Source organism: Rhinolophus ferrumequinum, chromosome 2 (genome assembly GCF_004115265.2).
Source record: "Rhinolophus ferrumequinum isolate MPI-CBG mRhiFer1 chromosome 2, mRhiFer1_v1.p, whole genome shotgun sequence".
Taxonomy (NCBI): Eukaryota; Metazoa; Chordata; class Mammalia; order Chiroptera; family Rhinolophidae; genus Rhinolophus; species Rhinolophus ferrumequinum.
This window is the reverse complement of record NC_046285.1, coordinates 65,210,282-65,231,195: the sequence shown is the minus strand read 5'-3', so window position 1 is coordinate 65,231,195 and position 20,914 is coordinate 65,210,282. Positions and strand designations below refer to the sequence as shown.

The window sequence follows — 20,914 nt, the reverse complement described above, 5'->3', positions numbered from 1 at the left end:
ATCTTACAACATACATAATTATCATCCTATTTTACATGAGAGGCTTAAATAGGCTAATGAAAACAAGTTTCAAAATCAAGCTTCCTTATTTCAAATTCTGTGCTTTCTACCAGTAACTCAAGAAATTCTTTCCTTCCTCCCTCATAGATCTCTTTTCCTCTTCTTTCCCTCCCTTCAGCTTCATTTCCTAACCCCCCCCCCCCCCGCACTACTTCAGCAAATCATTGTCCACTCCACCCCTACTCCCATCTGAACTGCCCTTTCCAGTAACCTCCTTCATACTCAGAGCTCAAAGGACCTTTCCTTGTCTAGGGACAAAGTCTCCCTAAAGCATCACTGACAGTCCTTGCCCCGGTCCCTCTTACTTCATCCCAGGAACAAAACCTTATCCTATTTCTTGTATTATTAGCATCTGTTTCCTGCATTAATCACACAGAGGATCCAAGGGAAGTACCCAACCGGGGAGTTTTGAGGTTTTTTAGTTTTTTCTTCTCTCTCTCTCTCCCTCCCTCCCCAAATCACATATGGTGCTGTAAATGGTATTTAGGTTGTCATTTAAACATTTCCTTACATTTGAAATAAATATTTTGGATATATAATTTATATTATTATTCTCCCATCATTTTTTTTAAAGAGAATAAATTCTTTTGCCCAGAAATAATTTCTTCCTTTGCAAATTTTTGGATGATATGTTTGCCTATTAAAAAAAACCAACAAAACAAAACAGGATTTTCATAGAATCCTGAAGAATTACCTCCCAACCATTTCATTTTAGAATTTTGTGCTCTTACTTCGGTGTTGTCAGTTACTCCAGTATAAACTGTGAAACTAAGGTATGAAAGACAATAATTTTGTATTCCCTAGACTCCTTACAACCGTGAAAATTTAATTACTCAAGTAAAAAATAGTTTCTCGTGCATGGTCATGAGGCTAGTGAAAGGTTTTGGACACAATACAAAAAAATTTTTTTTTCTATTTTAAGAACTGAAATTTTGAAAAAGTCTTCTTTATCCTACCAACATAATGGGAACAGAATTATTTTTTGAAATTCAAATTATAGTATTTCCTGATTTTTATTTTGCCCCAGGGGAACCATTATAAAGACACTCAATCAGTGAAATATGGTCATGGTTTATGATACAAAGAGATATTTCTATAAAATCACACTTTATTTCTGAGAAGAAGTTGTGATCGGTCGAGTAACAACTAAAATTCACATACAATCAGGGCATATTTAAACCCAAACCAAGTGTTTAAAAAAAAAACAGAGAAAAAGGAAAAAAAGAGTATCTTTCTTTTATTAGACACCTGAGCAATCCAGGTATTCAGTTCTTGCATATATAATAAAATAATGGATGCTATGATCATAATAGTATTTCTAGATAACAAAACTACCAGTAATTAAATAGTGGTGATTTATAATCATTCCCCTTAAGATTTTGTTTTGCAGTAGTTTTTCTTTGTTTATCACACCTCATTTCCAATTCTATAGGCAAGTATTGTACATTTTTATTTCTGTTCTTATTCCATCTGCTATTCTCCCTAAGTCTGTCCCCTAAAGAAGACTACTTCATCTCCATGGTAACTATTACAAACTATTGCTCCTGGTGTCATAGGATGAGAAAAACCAGCAGAAGAAAAGAAAAACTAAATCTGTGTAGTTGGAGCATAACGTATTCTCTATGTTATTGGGAGCTACCAAGAACTTTTTCCTGCTTCCCTATTTGGAAAAGTACTTAGAACTTTTCAGAGTAGCATTTCTAGTCAAGCAAGAAATACCTTTGTTTCTCTGACCAATGGTAAGAAATCCTTCTTCCACCTTCCATGATCATGACTGTCCAAATGGGATCAAGGCAGTGTACACATCCTCATTCCACCCAACCATCATTCATTCTTTCTATTTAGACAGTGCACAGCATAAGATTGCTTCTACCGGAGACGCAAAGCTTTGTCAATCAGCATGAAATAATGAAGGTGCTCACTGAGGTGATCTGTCTATTTGATACTATTTGATTTTATATAAAATGTATACCCTGAATCTTACTTCAGTCATGGTGAGAATGTTTCTTATTGGGAGTGATTCCCTCACCGAACTGTAGAGAACGCTTAGTTCTGTAATTGGGAAGAGCAGGAGTCCCTTGCTGGGAGTGAGAGAATTGTTTGGGGAATCCTAGAGTGTTTACTCCCAACAACTTCACTCTCCCTGTAAAAATACCTCTTGCAAAAGGAATTCTTTCTCCTGTAGTTAAAGAGGATTTGGAAATCTGACCCGGTAGCCAGGGTGGTATAGGTCTCCGTCTCCTAAGGACGTCTGAACCCTCGCTCCCTTTTTAATATGAGAATTCGAAAGCAGTGGGGAAGTGATGTTGGACCTATCACAGCATTGCTAACAGACAGCCTATTACAGTATTTAATAAAAACAGAAACAGCATGCCTATCATAGGCTAATAATCCTACCTCCTGCACGCTTTAAAAACAGTATGAAGCAGCTTGAACGGAGCTTCAGATAACTAATTTCTAGCATGGCTGTCTAGCGTGCCTGTCACTCCTATTGTCCTTCCAAACTCTTTCAGACATTTTGAGCAGGGAGTATTAATGCTATGAGTTAGCAACGGTTGTGACATTAATGGTCCAGAAAGGCTTTAGGCACGAGAGGTAAGGATGATTACCGGTGGCTTTTTGGAGGACTACACTGGATCGCTGTCGTTAAGAAATTAAGCTTGGCTTTTGAGGAAGATGTAACAACTACTGGAGGTAAGATTTGCATGTAAAACAAAGGGATCTGTTGCTGTTCCGTGCTTTTTGTTTGCTGTGTGCCCAGTCGGTCGTGAATTGCAGCCAGGTGCGGAGTGAGAAGCAGGAAGGAGAGAGAGGGGAGTGGGAGACAGATCTGCTTAGAGCAAAACACAGCGGGTAGTAGTATGTTTTATGGCAAAAATGCCTCGAGGACAGACTGGCTCCAGGCTCGTAGCCTGCTGAGTGTGCATTCCACGTTGCTTTTCTGTGGAGTAGAATGCTTAGAGGTCATGAAGAAAACAGTTTGCTTCTTATCTATGGTGCCAGCTGGACTGTTAGTAGGGTTCAGTGAAGACTTTGGTGGGTGGAAGGCAAAAAGGTCCAAGAAAAATAAAAAGGAAGCGGTCCTGAAGACTTGAAACCTGTTAGATAAATATTTTATTCCCATGGTCAATGCACAGTGATAGCCTGAGTCTAATTTTTAAAAAGGGGAAATTGAAAGATTACAAAGGATTTCCCTACTAAAGAATTACTTCAGACTTAACCTACTATAAAAGAAAATTGGGTCTCTTCATCCATTTTGCATATTGAAATGTTGATTTACACTCTTTGTGTTAATGGTTTTATTTACTAAAGCAGAGCAAGAGTTTTAGACTGAAAAAGGGGCTTTCCCTCTGTTTCTGCTCTTGCTTTTAAACACTGCTGGGGCTGCAGATGAAAATGGTGACTCGTTAGAGGTTAGAAACTTGACGGTTTACCTTTTTCTTTTATTCTTTTTTTTAATGAACAGCATAAAAGCACAATTCTCCTTGAAAGATGAGAGGGTCAGTTGGGTTCCAGTGGATAAAGTCCAGTGGATAATGAGTGGATTTGCAGAGGAACTTATACTGCTTTGTACTTTATTATGGGATCGGTATAGCTCAATCAGAAAAGGAAATGTCAGGAAATCATAGGCTGAGATTTTTAAAGCAAAAGTGCAATGATCAGAAACTAATGTTTTCCCAACTTGATCGATGGTGCATATTTCAGTATTTGTCATTGCATATGACCCTCAGTGTGAAGTGACAGACACACAGTGAGTGAATTTCTCAGTGCTACTGTGTTATGTTCCTGATGGACTTCATAAACTCTGAGATGTAAAGATGTTGCTTTAGATTGTCAAAAACTCTTATGTTCTGATGCACTGACTTAGTTATAATGAATGGCAAAGATACATAGAATAATTGTATATTTATAAAAGAACATAATATTCTAAAATTCCTATATTAATGCAGTACTAATTAGAAATAAAAGTGAAAGATAATTATAGTATGTTTGTTTTCAGCTAAATGCTAGAATTAAAGCTAAGTGGGCTTTTTCTCTTGTCTGATTTTGTGCACTCAATGCAGTTGAGTTTGTACATTGGTGAGCTTCTGTGTATATACTGCCAGTCATATATAAAGTTGAAATCGTTGTCCAGTAGTGTGTGGCATCTATGCTTAAAGTTGTGCGTCTATTTTTTCTAATAGTGTGATGAAAATTACTGAAATTCTCTTGGCTAGTCTTTATGTAACCAAGAGCACCTGTCCATGAAATAACTGTATAGAATTTCTGATGCAATTGATGGCTATGACATAGTTTTTGCTTCTCTGTGGCCAGTGGGATGTGTGACCTTGACCTTGTAAAATCCCAATCTCTAGTCAATTGTGCTCACCATCAAGAACCCATATATAGAGAGCTTGCAATACACAAACGGAAAAATACACACCATTTTATTTACGGCTGTCAGAAGTTTACAACTGACTATTATTTCTATTGTTTTCATAATTTTCATTTATTTGAAAAGGACTTTTACCACTACTCACATTAAGAATCTACTCACATCAAGCATTTATTATAGAGGCAATTTGTACCATGAAAATTGTCAACAGGAGAAATAATTTTGCTGTGGTCATGCTCACAACACCTTACTGATAAAGTAAAATGACTTTTCACAATTTTCCCAGATTTATAGAAAAAATTCCTATGTTAAACCTCGATGGTGTATGTATCTAGACTGGACCCCTATAACATGAAAAATGTAGGGGAGATATGGTAAATTTATTTTTCTTTGTAAGCTGTTGGGAAAACCAAGTAATTTAGTCAAAAAATTTATTTGGTATATCAAATTAATTTCATTACTTATTTACATTGATAGATATCAATCAAAGCATTTCCAGATATATTTCCCTTTAGTTGCTACTATACCTAGTAATGAAAAACCAACAATTCTTCAGCTATACAGACAGCAACACTGGAATCCACCCTGACGTAAAAAATAGCAAAGCTCTAGTCAGTCCTGTGTTCTTAGGTCCCATGGGTCACACAGTCACTGTTCAGTCACTAAGACACAAGTCACTGAGCCCAGAGTTGTCCTGTTCTCTGTTTCTCTCACATACACACACAGTCATCGTTCTACTTTATTGATAGATATTGGACCAGACATTTCTCAGATTAACATCATCTCTTTGATCATCTCTTTGCTCTTATCAAAATATGATGAAAAAAGAATCGTCCACAAATATCCCTGCTATTATAGCAAATAAAAAGCAGACTACAACAATGTATATACAATATAATCCTAATTTTAAGATATACCTGCAAATGAAAAAAACAGGGAAAAGTACACCATTTTATTCTTTTTATTTATCTGTAAGGTAACTCCATTTTTTCAGAGCAGGAATTTTATTAATGGTCACAAGAAGACTAATATCATAAAAGTTTATATCTCCTATTCCAACTATGTTGCCGTCTTTCCCATTACTTTACTTCATATCATTTACTCTGTCTTCACCCCAAATTCCCAAGTCATTTGTTGGTCCACAAAAGACGGAGAAGAAGTGCCAGTCCTCTATAAAAGCCCCTTCCTCCTTGGAAAAACTCAGCATCATCTATCACCCTTTCCAGAGGCTGACTCCTACATCTTAACTCAGGTTTACTAGAAAAGGAGATTGTGTGTGTGTGTGTGTGTGTGTGTGTGTGTGTGTGTGTGTGTGTGTAATTCTCTTTACAGATAGAGAATATTTCAATGTCCTTTGCTGGCTCCTCATTATCTCTTAAATATTTAAATGTTGGAGTGTTCCGTGGCTCAATTATAAATCTCTTCTTTATCTATACTTCCTCCCTAAATGAGTCTCATCTAGTCTCAAGACTTTAGAAACTATCCATCCACAAACAGCTCATAAATTCTAATCCCTAACTTGGACTGTTCCCCTAACCTCTACACTTAACATATTCAACTAGCTACGTAATATTTCCACGTAAATGTCTTAGAGGCATCACACACTCAACATGTTCAAAATCGTATTTCTGAATTTCCACAGAAAATGTCCTTCTCCCATATTTTCTCCCATGTGCGTGAATGAAAACTCAATTCTTTCACTTGCCAGAAGAAAAATTTTGAAATCCTCTTTGAATCTTCCCTTCACACATAACAGAAAATCACATTGCCTTTACCTTCAAACTGTAGCTAGAATTCAATTACTTATTATTCCCATGGCTACCACTCTGGCCAAGTTACCACCCACTCTCAGATTATTGCATATATTTTCCCCATTGACATCTTGCTTCTGTCTCCCCCTGTTCCCATATACACATTTTAGTCTAAATCCAACACCAGTTGGTCATTTCAAAATTGAAGTTAAATCATAGTAGCTCCTGCTCAAAAGCCTCCAACATCTTCCCATCTGACTACAGATAAAAAGCAGACCGCAGGCCATGCATGATCAGCCTGGGTTCCTCCCTGGCCCTTTTGCTACCTCTCTCACGTTAGCACTCCACTCTAGCCACGCTGGCCTCCTGGCTGTTCCTCAAACCTGCCACGAACTCTCAAACCTTAGAGCTTTTGACTTTATTGTGACTGCTACCTGGAAAATTCTTCCCCTATATAGTCACATGATTCCGTTTTTCATTTTTTTCAGGTATCTGCCAAATGTCACTTCATCAGAGAAGAGTTCCCTCCCTGAAAACCCTATTTCAAATTACACCCTCTTGCACACATCCTATTTCTAGTACCTGCTTCCTTTTTCTCCATACCATACCAAATTATCCCCTCAACATATTATGTGTTGACTTGCTATCGCCTGTCTCTGTCCCACCAGAAAGTAAATTCTATGAAAGCAGGGATTTTGTTTTGTTCCTCGATATATCAGTTGTTAAGTGAATGAATAAACTGATGAAGGTAGGAACTGAATGTTTTTTCCACATCAAAATCTACTGGTAGCATGAGACTCCGAGCATAAGGTTTTCAACCTCAGGGTCAAAGCTCTATGCCATAACACCCTGTTACTTTTTCCAAACAGAAAGATACTGAATACCTTAAAGAAAGTCAAGGAGATTTATCAAGATCATTTGTATTCTCCTGTCTACATAGGAGGGGTGGGGGAAATCATGTCACTGATTCCAATCTATGTCAAAGCAAATAAAAATTCATTTTGCCTGAGTTTGATCTTATCCAAAAGATGACTTCTTTTTTTTAAAAAAGGTATCTTCACAGATCTTTACAAATGACTTTGTATATAAACACGTCTTATATTTTTTTCTGCTCTCCCCTGGTGATGAGAGAAGGAATAGCAAAATCAGGTTGGAGGGTACAGTTGGGGTCAGTACACCTTTCTGAGCACATAAGCTCCAGTAGCCCGTGTGGCAACAGGAATCAACCATTAATAATCAATAAATGTACTCATTTGCATTCGTTTATTGCTCTGAAAATCAGCATAGTCAGTCTCGTGTTCTGATTAACAGTGACCTCTCTACCACTCATCAATCACATGTTTTCAAGTAATTAAAGTATAACAAAATAATCTTATTGTCCAAATTGGTACAAATAATAATGCCCAACATTTCTAGAATGTTCTGTAGTCTAGGGAGGTAGTGTTCTGTGAAAAGGACATAGCGTCTGAGACAAGCACAGGCTTTAGAAACAGAGACTTGGTCTGAATCTCACCTCTGTACTTCATAACGATGTGACAATGGGTAAGTTCTTAAAATCTTACCGAGCCTCAGTTTCCTCACTGGTAATTAGGGATAGTAATGTCTCCCTCTTTGGGTTGAAGATTAAGTACGATCATGTGTGCCAGTGCCCCATTAGAGTACTTGGCACAGAGGAGATGCTTGCAAAGTAATTGTGTTCTCACTGTTATTGTCATTTAATCTTCACAGCATGCCTGAGCAGTAGATATTATACTTTCCATTGAACAGATAAGAAAACTAAGGTATAGAAAAGTTAATCAAACTGCCCAAGGTCAAAGAACTAGTAAGCTATTGAAATTTACTCTCCCTTCAGCCATAGAGACTCCTGATAAATAGAATGTCAGATTAACCATCTTTAATGTATTTAGTGACTGCAGGCTGCCAGTGATTAGGGAATTTTTTAAAGGGAGGTTCTGAAGAGAAGGTTTTTCTTTCCTCTATGAACAATGCGGAAGCCTTACGGATTCCTTCCCTAAAGAAAAAATTGACTTCAACTCCTGTGAAACAACTTAAATGAAAGCTAATTTACTCATTAAGAAAACCTCAGTCTCTAGATGTGCAGTATAATGGGCGTCAGAAACCAGCTTCACAGCCCTGAAGAACTCGTTTGAATCCCAGTTCTGCCAACTGCCAGTTGTTTAAAGCTTGCTAAGCCTCTCTTCCCTCAGCAGAAATGTAGATAGTAATCGTACATCACTCATGGGGTTGTGAGGATTAAATGAGCTAATCTGTGCATAGCTGTTAGCATCATGCTTGACACAAATTAAGTGCATAATACATATTACCTATCAGCACTTTAACGATTGTTATCCGGGATGAAACTTTAAACATTATATATATTATGACACTGAGCGATTTGGTTTAAAGTATATCCTTTAGTTCTTATTTCTTGGTATTGCATGTCTCTAAGTTCGATATCATTTAAGAGTGATTGAAGCATCAAGGTATCGTATTACAGTTCAAGGTATCTGAGCATCTGTCCACCACCAGAAACAGAATTTCCTGAAATATGGGACATTTGCTCATTTCTTACTAGATCCAAAATGAAAGAGGCAATTCTGGAAAAAGCAAGAAAATGCCTGCTTTTCTGAGATAATGAACCCAGTTTTATGGATTCATATTAAAATAACTTGAACCAAGTGCCTTTCCTCGACCTTGTCAGGCTCCAGTTTCAACATTTCCTGTCTTCACTCTGTCTATGACTGCACTGACTGAACGACTGGTAAACTGACCAGATGAATGCATCATTATAAAATATGACTTCAGTGCAGGATGGGCATGAAATCGGTTATTCCAGCATCATCGGTTATTCTAGATTTAACATTATGAATTTCTTAATGCAAAGGCATTCAATTCCATTTAACTGCTCCTACGAAGGCTAAACTTTAATCGGTTCTGAACTTCATCCTACACCAACTTCTCAACTTTCAAATTCTTGAAGATTAGTTTATGTTATTAATGATTATATTTTTGTGTGTGTTTCCTTTAATATTTTATCACTTCTCAAATCCACCCCTTATAAATGCAACTAGTCCCAATAGCTGTGTGTGTGTGTGTGTGTGTGTGTTCTGTGCCAACTCCTGGCAACCCTATGAAATGAGTGATGTCCACGACGTCCTGTCCTCAACAGCCCTGCTCAGCTCCTGTAGACTCCTGCCTGTGGCTCCTTTATGGAGTCACTCCTTCTCGTATTAGGTCTTCTTCTTTTTCTTCTGCCTTCTATTTTCCCCAGCATTATTGTCTTTTCCAAAGAACCCAGCCTTCTTTGGAAAAGAAGTAGGACAGCTTCAGTTTTGTCATTTTTGCTTCCAACAGTGTTTCAGGCATAATTCGCTCTAGGACCCACATTTTTGTCTTTCTGGCAGTCCAGAGTATCCGTAGAGCTCTCCTCCAACACCGTATTTCAAATGAATCAATTTTTTTTTTCTTTTCAGCCTTATTCGCTGCCCAACTTTTGCATCCGTACGTAGTAATTGTGAATACAAACATGTGGATGGTCTTAGCCTTGGCCACTGATGACACATCTTTGCTCTTGGTGATCTTTCCTAATTCTTCTTTCACTGTTGTACCTCTCTTGAAAACTGTGGTATTTCATTGTCTAAAAATGTCACAGATTTTCAAGGTTTGACTTTTTTTTAATCTCCAGAAATAGTTCTACCATGGCCTTTAGCACACGGCGCTGTATATGGTCTTTGGTTTACTAACCTGCTCCCCTTTTCCCCAGTTAGACTGCAAGTCCCTGGAAGGTTAAGGACTAGGTCATAGTCATTGCAATATGTTCAGTGTCTAGCAGAGTTCTTGGTAGTAGTTAATGCTCAATAACTACTGGATCAACGATGGATATACTAGATTTGTTAGTGTCCAGTTTGACCTAAGGAGGGTAAATGACCAAGTGGGCAAATAAATCATGCACTTCAGAAATAAAGTGCTACATTGCACTATATTATAACAAAGACCTGGACCTGCCATGTGCTTACTACCTTTTCATTCAATTGTCCTCTCACCTCTTCTCTTTGTATTCTGAGGCCCATATTAAATGCTTTTATGGAACAGTTTCCCCATCCCTTCCTTTCACTGTCTGCCCACACCAGCTACCCTATCTTTCTAAAGAGCATGGTGGAGCCTTACATTCGAAGCCAACTTCGAGTCTGACAGCCTTCAACAGCAAACTTCTAAGCCCCCTCCTCATCAAAGCTAGGGTGACAGATGAACCTGGGTGAGAATTTCAGCTCAGGAGGAGGGGAGGGAATAAATCAGCCGTCAAAATGTCAAGCCTGCCAACTTCTTAGGAAAGAAAGAAAAGATGCTTATATTACTAGACAGGAGGGCTTTGGTTTACATTTGCTAGCATTTGTACTAAATAGGGAAAATGGCAGATGAATCTCACATGCAGGTTCCTTGTCATCTTGGTGTTTTCCTGAGTGTGAAATTAAGACTCCAGAATATTCTGGACACATGAGCTCATTTTCAGTTTTCAATAAATTCATTCAGTAAGTGAAAAAGAATAGTTAGGCAAGTAGTAAAATACGTAACTAAATTTTAAAGTATAATTTTTAGCACAGATAATTAGGTTGCAAACTCCTTGAGATCAGACACTATATTTTTATAATTCGTAAGTGAATCAAACTGTATTAGACATAGACAATTCTTTTTAAAATAATTTGTCGGTTAATACATATTCTCCTCTTCACCCTGTTCCCTGAGGTAAAGCCATATTAAAGAAGTCAGGTAAATTTCTTATTGTTATTTACCAGGCTGCTTGACTAGAGATGTAGGGTTCTAGAAGCCACACGTATCTTAATTTCAGTGAACCCCCTTTGTGCACTGTGGTGTAGATAAGGCTTTTACGGAACAGGAAGGAAAGAAAGGCTTCTAAGTTCTGATGTTGCCTGTTCATTCATGGAAACATAATTCACAGACTTTCTTTGATTGGAAATGATTTACAAAACCATTCCATGTAGGTTTCTATCAAAAGAGGATTCAATTTGGAACTTGGCCAAAATAAAGCCCTTACTACACTACAAGTGTTTGGGCATTCCACTGTACTTTGTACATAGTTCAGGACTTTATAAATAATGAATTTGGTTTTGTCAGACATTTTAAGCCTATTTTTTTCTCATTATTATTAAAATTTCCACTGAAAAGCTCGTAAAGGTCAAGCGCCTGACTCTATAATATACTCCTATCTACAAAGGTAAAATATCTTTCAAAGCAAAACTCTTAGAAAGTTGAAAAAATAAGCAGCAATTTAAATGCAAATCTAGAAGCTTTCTTGCTTTGCATAGATCTAGAGGATTGTTCTTGTAGTTCTGTATAAGGCACTTGAAGAGAAGGAGAAGCAGTTGGTAAACCTTACCTATGAGATCATTCTTGAATGTCGAGTTTCGTTTTGTGTAAGTATCTGAAAATTTCTGACCATATAAAGAATTTATAGGCCCAACAAACTGAAGTATAATTTATTTCCTCAGAGAGATTGTATTTCTATAGTAAATCTGGAACCACTGATGTTCTTTTGATTTTTTTTTTCATTTCCTAGATTTTTTTTTCATATTCCAAATGAAAAAATTAAGGGCAGGTAAACAACAACCTGACAACCAGGAGAAAACAATACCTAACTTTACATACAAAATTGTAACAGGATGGATCCAGGTCCTTTCTCTCTGGGGGAATGATCAATGACTGGTTTAACTTAGCTTCCTAGTGGTTTTTTTTGATCCTGTGTGCTGCTAGGGAACAGCCACATGGGGCTGTCTGTGTAGACAACTCAAGGTAACTATTTGCTTTAAAAACATAAAAATAGAAGAGCACAGGACTCGATTCTCTGTTGAAATGAATCAAAAGAAAAGTTGAAAGAGAGAAATTAAAGTTCCTATCTAAAGGAAAAGGAAGGCTTAGATAACAGGTTACCAAATTTGAGAATATCTTTTTGGGTGTATAAAAGATAACCATAGCCCTGGTACAGAGAAAACTGGTTAGAGAATGTCTATTACAACCTGATTCTCAATCTTCTAGGCCTATTTCCCCTTTGACGAGTAGATTTAGTGTCTGCCGAACTGGTACTGGAAAAAGAAAAAAAACTGGTATAAAGAAAACAGGAGATGTACTCTGATTTATACGCCTATATGAAAAGTTGACTTGTGTGTAAATTTGATTTCAGATGGTGTTTAGTATGTTTACTAGAAGAAGGTTCTTCCCCTAAACCCGTGAATGTGCTCCGTGTCCACATTATATTTTTAAAAATCTATTCTCCATCCTGCTATCCTTTAATTGAGCAGTCTTCATTTCATGTCTGCATTCATTCAATTATTCATTCATTTATTCAACAAATGTTTGTTGGGCATCCACTACGGACTAGGCACTCTGATGGTACTGGGGTTACAATGCTGGGCCAAAGCAGAAATGAGCTCCTCCCCACCAACCATGAGGTGACAGTCTTGGGAAAGAAAGACATTATTCAAGTAATCACACAAATAAATATAAAATTACAAATGTAATAAATACTGAGATTATTTAATTGGAGACATTAATGTAGTCAAGGATGTCAGGGAAAGTGTCTCTGAGGAAGAAATGACTGAGATGCTAAACGAAGAAGCATAAAAGTGAAGAAAAAAGAAAAGCAAGTGTGAAAGCAGCAAGGATTAGAGAAGAAGCTTTCTAGGCAGAGAAAAAGCATGTGCAAAGACCAAAGCAGAGAACATTCACTTATTTAACATTTATCAAGCGCTCTGTGTATGTGTGTGAGTGTGTATGTGTGTAGAGAGAGAGAGATAATTAATTTCCTGCCCTTATGGACCTTATATTCTAATGAAAAGCAATCAATAAAAAATTAATAAACGAGATTTTTTGTAAAAGCCTGTTACAGAGAATAGATAAGGACAGTGCCTCTGATAGAGGGTTAGGGTTAGTGCCTGGAGGGTGGGGATCCAACAGCATGTGTTAAAGACAGGCTGAAGAGACAGCAAAGAGCCTGGCCAGGTACCATGTTTCCCCGAAAATAAGACCTAGCTGGACAATCAGCTCTAATGCATCTTTTGGAGCAAAAATTAATATAAGACCTGGTCTTATTTTACTAACATATAAGACTGGGTCTTATATCATATAATATAATATAATGTAACGTAATGTAATGTAATGTAATGTAATATAATATAATATAAAATACTGGGTCTTATAGTAATTTTAGCTCCAAAAGACACACTAAAGATGATTGTCCAGCTAGGTCTTTTTTGGGGGGGAAACAGGGTAGGACTTTACAGGTCATGTTGAGTTTGCTTATTATTCTAAGAGCAATGGAAAGCCATCCAGGGTATTGATCAGGGGACTGACAAGATATTTGTGATCTGCAAAAGTATCTCTGCTGCAATGTGGTGATCAAAATGGAGAAGAGCAGAGTGGGTGCAGAGAAGCCCATTGAAAAGCTATTGTAGTAATCCAGACAATGGTAGTTTGGGCCAGACAGCAGTGGGATAGCAGAAAAGTAGCCAGAAGGAAACATGTTCAGGAAGTCATATCAGAGAGTTGGTGGTGGGATAAATTTGAGAGACCATGGGTAAAGAAGAAGGAAGTATCAAGGATAATTTTAGATTTCTGGCTTCAATAACTGGATAGTCTATGAGGTTATGGAACTCTGAAACATAGCTAGAGTTCCCTTTCATCAAAAACACTTTGAAATCGTAATCTATACTTACTGCCTCCACTTTCTTGCTCCCCAATCATTTTTTAAGGCATATGAATTCTGGTGTATGAATTCTGGCCACACTGCGTTCCTGTGATGGCCCTTTTCACCCTTTCCAAGAATCTCTTTATTACCCAATTTGGCTTTTTCACAGCCTTCATAATTCTTGATCATTCTACAGCATTCAAAACCGTGGTGTCTCTCTCTCTCTCTCTCTCTCTCTCTCTCTCTCTCTCTCCTACGTTACATTTCTTTTCCATCTTTCCTCTTTGCTAGGTCTTCTTTTTCCTTTTCTTATTTTTTTTTTCAGTAATTGAAAGTATTATCTGTCTGCATTTACATCCGAAACCATCTCTCCAGCTGTGACCTTACTCCACAACCCAAGTCCTATGTTGCCTGCTACCTGGTAGACATTTTCTTGTGGCTGCCATCTTTACACTTCAAGAGTCACTTGGCAAAATTAAACTCAAATTAAGACCCAAGAAATCTATTGTGCCTCATGTTTCCGTTGCCTGTGCCACTGATCACCCAGGTTTTAAAGCCAGCAATTATCTTTGAACCCGTGTCCAACTACAGACCTAGTTGGCCTGAGTACTATTAATTCTTCCTTCAAAATAACTTTTGCATTTGTGCCTTTATTCCTCCTTATATAAATAAAGACCCTTTAGTCTCACACCTTGCCTATCATTATAGCTAATCAACCTCCTTTCAACCTGTCTAATTTTTTCAAAGTGTTGTTCGTAAATCACCTGCACAGGAATTACCTGGGAAGTTTTTGTTGGTGGTGGTGGTTTTTGTTTTGTTGTTATTGTTTAATATTGATTCATGTGGCTTCTGTTTAATCAGAATCTTTTTTGGTAAGACCTGGAAATTTAAAAAAGTATCTTAGGTAGATCTATCATACATAACTTTTGGGGGGAAAAAAAACAACAACCCTGCTCTAATCTCTTCTTGCCTCTGTTTTCTTCTACATAGAACTTCCTAATGAATAATTCCAAACATGACCTTGATCGTGGAACTTCCCTAATCACAGCCCTTCAGGAGCTCTGTCCTTAACCAAGCAAATAGTTTCCCAGGACTGAATATCACAATCCTCCAAGATCAGTTGTCCAGACAAATTTCCAGCCTAATCTTTACCTCTCCCTTGTCTCTCCGTTTTCATCTGAGCTATACTACTTGCCACCCTTTCTTTGGCCTAATGTATATCAAACATCCAGAAAAGGTCTCTCTCCCTTTTCATTTTCGCCCGTCAAACTCCTACCGACTCTCCAATGGCCTCTCCTGGGTAAAACGTTCTTTCATCCATATACCATTTTTCCTTTTCCTTTCCATTTCTTGCCCTCCAGGTTAGAAGGGCTCTGAACTCTCTCAGCAGGTTTGACCTTTTGCTATTTACTTATCACATAGCAATACACATACATCGTTTTCTCTTTTCTTCTTCTACTTACAAATATAATGAAGAGAGGAACTATATTTTACAAAAAGACAGATTTATGGAATAGAAAGAAAGTTTACCTGGGTTCAAAATCCATCTAGTGTGTGTCCTTGGACAAATCATCTAACTTCTCTGAGCTTCACCTCTATTTGCTAAGGGAGGTAATGTCACTTACACTGTAAGATTTTGGTCAGTATAAGTTGAGAGTTTTGTAAAAAGTTGATCCATATGAAATTGCCTATATTCAATTATTTTCACCTACAAAAATGGAAATTTTATTATACCTAGCAGACCTCTATATTTTAGTACATTTTCCTTTAAAATATTGTTGTGTACCATACGATGCTTTGCACCTCCTTCACACATCAGACCTTGCCTATGAAACATATATATAAGATAAATATATATTATATTATATGAAAAATATATGTATATATTATATAACCATAATAATGTTCTCACTATTGGCCTGAAGAGATCAGTAGAGAGAATTGCACAAACACCACGTAGGCAAACTATTAATGCACCACAGTGCTTACCCTTGCTTGTCTGTGCCTTTTTCAAAGCAGGTGAACAAACAATTTTAATAGTAAGCTAAAGTAAGCTGTTTTCTAATGAGACAGTTCTGTTAAATAAAGGTCAGCAAGAAAAGTAACAACTCTGGTTGCCTCTTGTTTATGGTTCACCTGGGCATCATGCAAACTTGCTCAAATTTCTCTCCTGAGCATTACCTTACCCTGAGTTTATCTAAATCATGATACACTCCACCTTGGTTGGGATTCTTTGTCATTAATCAGCATAGCAATGATATTTTCAAATGCAACTTCTAAGGAAAGTATGCATATTTTGTCTCTTCAGCTATCTTTCTCTACTCCTGTGATATTACGAAAAATCCTCTTGACCAATTAACCCAAAGGAAACTCTTACCTTGAGAAGGTTGCTGTTATATTGGTTATAAAGGTATATGAGCTGAGAAGGAATTGGTGTTTTTATGCTCTTTCTTAGTGTTAACTCTTCAAACTTATCAGCCCACAGAAAGATTCTTTGTCAAATGCTCCCTTTGTTAAAAACAATAATTTGTGCCAACAAGGCATTATGCTAAAGGAGGTTCTCGAGACGGTTACAAATTACTCAGGAATCATATCAAGTTCCAGAAGTTAAGAATGAGACAAATGCCATAAGAAAGGTACAAAGTGCTTTGGGTATTTTAATGAACAGAGAACGATTACAAATAGAAGCTAAGAAAAGGACAGATCTCCAAGAAGCACCAGTATTAGCAAGGTTACAATCTCTCTAACAAGCTCTCTCTCTCTCTCTCTCTCCCTCTCTAGGTCTCTCTCTCTCTCTCTCTCTCTCTCTCTCTCTCTCTCTCTCTCTCTCTCTCTCTCGCCACTTACATGGCAGTTATGTTACATTGAGTAAGCTCATTAACATCGCTGTGCCTCAGTTTCCTCCTCCATAAAATGGGGCCACAATACCTGTCACTTAGAAGTATGTGTAGGTCCAATACGATCATGTACACGGGATGGCTAGCACAGTGCAGCACATATCGCTCTCAGGAAACAGCACCCATTGCTGCTGTTAGTGTGGGTAATCATGTGAATGTCACAGAGAGTTCAGAAAGGAAGGGCTTTGGATTTTGTGCGTTTGGATTTTACTAATTCAATGGTTAAATGGGAGATCATTTTCCAAAACAAGTTTAAGTGTCAAAATTAAGTTCAATGGCATTAAAAGACTGAGTAGATGGTGAGGAAGCAAGTCATTCTTTCAAACAATTTTTTTCCCCAAAAGGAAAGCAGGAGTAAGGGCAGGTGACATAGAGCCAGTAAGCACACAGGAATGATATAGATATTCTTTCTTTCAAGAGACTGTGAGGGCCTCTTGGTAGTTGATGAAATAGCATATTACCTTATTTTGTGTGTTACACATGGAATTGACACTGAATTTATCTCTTATGAGTCCCACAACTCTGTGTGGTAGCCAGCATCACACCGCTTACAGACAGAGAAACTGAAGTTCAAAGACATTGAAACTACCTGCCCCAAGTCCCCCAGCAAGTAATGGCAGACCCAGCCTTCCGGCTAGTTCCTCCAACTTTAAATCCCAGGCCACACTGCCTCACCTAGTAAGGAACCCACCACTTCTGTGTATGGAACCTACTTCACAGATATTCCTAGAGAGAATAGCTGTGTGTTTTTGATATGGTTTAATAAGACTTTTACAATGTCCACCATGATACACACCATTAACGGAGCTCTTTCCAGATGACAAGTACTTTATACAACATCAGCAGTAGCTTGTGAGCCCTTAGTAGGTGCAAGGCGTTGTTCTAAGCATTTGATATACATTCTCTCATTTACAGCTCAGAACATCCCCAGGAAATGAGTACAGGTACACTTGAGAAAACTGAGGCTCAGAAAGAGAGATGAGCTTGCCCAAAGTAACACAACTTTTAGGTGGCAAAGCTGAGGTTCAGTTTGGAGCCAGCCTAACTCCCAAATTTTCAAGTATTGCATTTGACACCTGTGGGTCATATGACACCTTTACTGCCCATGTACCAATGTGCACGGGCCCCAGGTGTGCAGGCCTGGACTGTGAGACCTGTGCAGAGCTCCAGGAAACAGAGGGGAGCATATGATTCATGCACAAATGTGTTGAGGGCAGGTGACCCAGGGAATCTGCTTTCCTGTGGACTGGCACTTATCTCTGCTCTTTCCTTGCCCACTAAGTAAACCCCTAATGCATGGTGCTGGCCCCCATCCAGATGTTGACCAAGGTTTACAGATATGATTCTCAATGGTAACTGTGGAAGAATGATTTATCGGCTTTCCCACCACAAGCTTCCACGCTGAGAAGTTGTGAAGGAGAAAGGAGGGTTAGGCAAATAAGCAAAATGTTTTGTAATAGATATCACGTTTTTCCTTAACATAGCATCAAATTGGTTTTCTACTTTTCTGCGGTCTTATCTCTTGAATAACAAAACCAAAAAAATGATTCTATTCTTCTGCCACCAATCTCTAAGATAATTCAGGTTGATAACCTCTTTCAGATAAAGTATAAATTATGTCCCAATTCTATTCACCTAGTGCTTTCCATAACTCAGTATATATCAGTGGCATCATAAACTTTATCTCTTTCCCATCCCATTCCCCAAATCGGCTTTGACCTCATCAGTATAGTGTATGGGCTGCTTTCCTATAAAATCACCTTTCCTCAATCTAGGTAGAATTTAGACCCAGGGCCTTCTATTTCCAAGTTCTGTGTTGTTCTGGTTTTTTTCTTTCTTTTTTTTTAGTAAACTATTTAACTCAAGCAAATGTAATAATTATTCTTGATTTTGCCTTTCCTTAAATTATAGAAATTCAAATACTCTATTATCCTGAAATTATTATAATTTGTATTCAAAAGCAATGACCTAATAAGTTGCACATTTTAAGCCTCAGTGGTCTGCTAGATTTGTGAATAAATACCATAGTCAATTCTGACAGCACCCTTAATAGTGTTTAGATTTCTTTCTTCTTTGCTAGGTAGCACAGAGTTTGATGTTATCCATATTTCAAGGAAATAATAAGAGCTAAGGGTTTCATATTGGTTGTTCTCCAATAAAGATAAGCAGGGGGAAAAAATGCCCTGTGCCAAAGTGTTAAATTGGCTGGATTTTTATCACTGCTTGTCAACAAGCTTCCTCTAAAATGATATTGAATTAATTTATATTCACAGAAGCAAATCAATTTTAATAAAACATTAAAATGAAGTTCAAACTGAACCTTCACCTAAAACTTGAACTTCCAAATTGCTTTTCATCTAAAGTCAGTTAAGATTTATGATAGATATATAAAATGTGAGGAAGGAAAAAGATTTCTTTTATTATCCTACCTACGTGCCATCTGGCACCATGCTAGAATAAAAGAAGAAAAAAATCTGGTTTGGGGCTAGTCTTGGTCTGGACATGTTTTTACAAGATTTGATGAAAAAATTACGAAATATTAACTAGACATTGGCCAACATAGACTTTTACGATTGCCTGTTGAAAACAAAATTAAAAAGCAGATACATGCAAGCTACTTGAATGCAAGATATGATGGGAAATGTGCCCCGGAGACAGAAAGTGACAGTTTATGGCTGAAGACAAGAATGTCACCCAGCACCGAGCATTCTCTGGTCAGCTCTAGAGATTCTTAGTGGCACTAGGGAGATTGTACAAATTGGTTTTCCTGAAAATAGAAACTTGAAAGGGAATAAATGTTGACAGAGAAGAGAGGGTAGATTATTGGAAGAAATCATTGACAAGGAATATACCACAGCAAAACTGTTTTATCAAAAACTCATAAAATTAATCTCTAACATTTCTTGATTACTTATCCTTGAGTCAGGCACTATGTTATGTCATCTTATCCAGATGACAAATTTATGAATAGGTTTTTATAATATATATTCTTTAGATAAGGACACCGAGGCACAGAGAAGTCCAACAACTTGTTTAAAATTACACAGTTAACAAGTATTAAGACCTTGATTCAATCTCAGGTAATCCAATCCTGATTCTAGAGTCTATACTCTTAATCACCATTGCTAAGAAATTCCAAAATACTGTCTTTAAAATAATAATTTTCAGAGTATATGGTTATAGGTAACTTTGAAGGAACTTCTCATGAGAATTCAAACCTGAAATATTTATCAGAGTCAAATCCTGAAACTACAGTTGGTACCAAAACACCATGCCAATTCTTCATCAGTTATTTTAGAATAGAACTTAAAATTACAATGAGATTATAGAGTACATAAATCTTTATGTTTAAAAAGAAAATGTTTGTTCTCTTATCAGAATCACCTAGAATCTTATTAGAAAAGATAATTCTTTCCTTTGTCTCTAATACAGAACAAATACCCAACGTAAAATCAATTTAATTCGATTCTTTTAAACAATCAATTGCTGGTTCCCTTTCAAAAGACAGCACCTGTGATTTTGATTTTTCTTAATAAAGAACTGAAATTCACACTGTTTCTATGAAATAAGTATACTTTACATTCTAAGTCAGTAACCTTGTAGGATATGAAGATTTTTAAGATTACAAGACATGTCCCATTGCCCTCAAATTTCTTGCAAACTAATATTGATTAGTATTCAAAAGAAAGTATTGTACTGGTGGGTTCCCCAGAGCATATAGGTATTATGTAAAGGACATAGCTCCCTTCCCTCTGAAAGTGACTTTATCATGGATAGGGGTTGTCTAGAGATAACCTCATGAAGCTGTGAAACAAATTCTTCCTCACCAGCTAGCTGATAAGAACATATGACCAAGTCCAAGATTCTTGTCATTTTAACTGGGACGTCTTAAGGATAATGCCTTCAGAATGAAAAGGGAGATGATGGAAATGATGGACTGACAGACCAGAGGAGCTGGCACATTATTAAAATATCCTCACACATTGCAACTGAAAACCCCCTCAAGGGTTCACAAACCCCAAATTAGCAGTGTCTGGCCTCCACATGCGCCATACCTCTTAATAAGCAGCCCCAAGCCTGGCAGTAATGGCAGCCAGCCTCAGTTCAAACCTTAGCCTCTCCCAGGCACCTC

General features: G+C 37.4%; 1 protein-coding gene across 2 annotated transcripts in view; it reads left to right on the top strand.

Moving 5' to 3' along the window:
* Positions 1-2,185: 2,185 nt before the first annotated feature.
* KCNMB2 (potassium calcium-activated channel subfamily M regulatory beta subunit 2) overlaps positions 2,186-20,914 on the top strand; it is a 227,034-nt gene continuing 208,305 nt past the window's right edge. Inside the window, exon 1 of one of the 2 annotated variants that reach the window (XM_033131863.1) lies at positions 2,186-2,754. The gene's annotated coding sequence lies outside the window, so the exon portion shown is untranslated. The remainder of the gene's footprint in view (positions 2,755-20,914) is intronic. The other variant, XM_033131873.1, reaches the window with a different exon arrangement.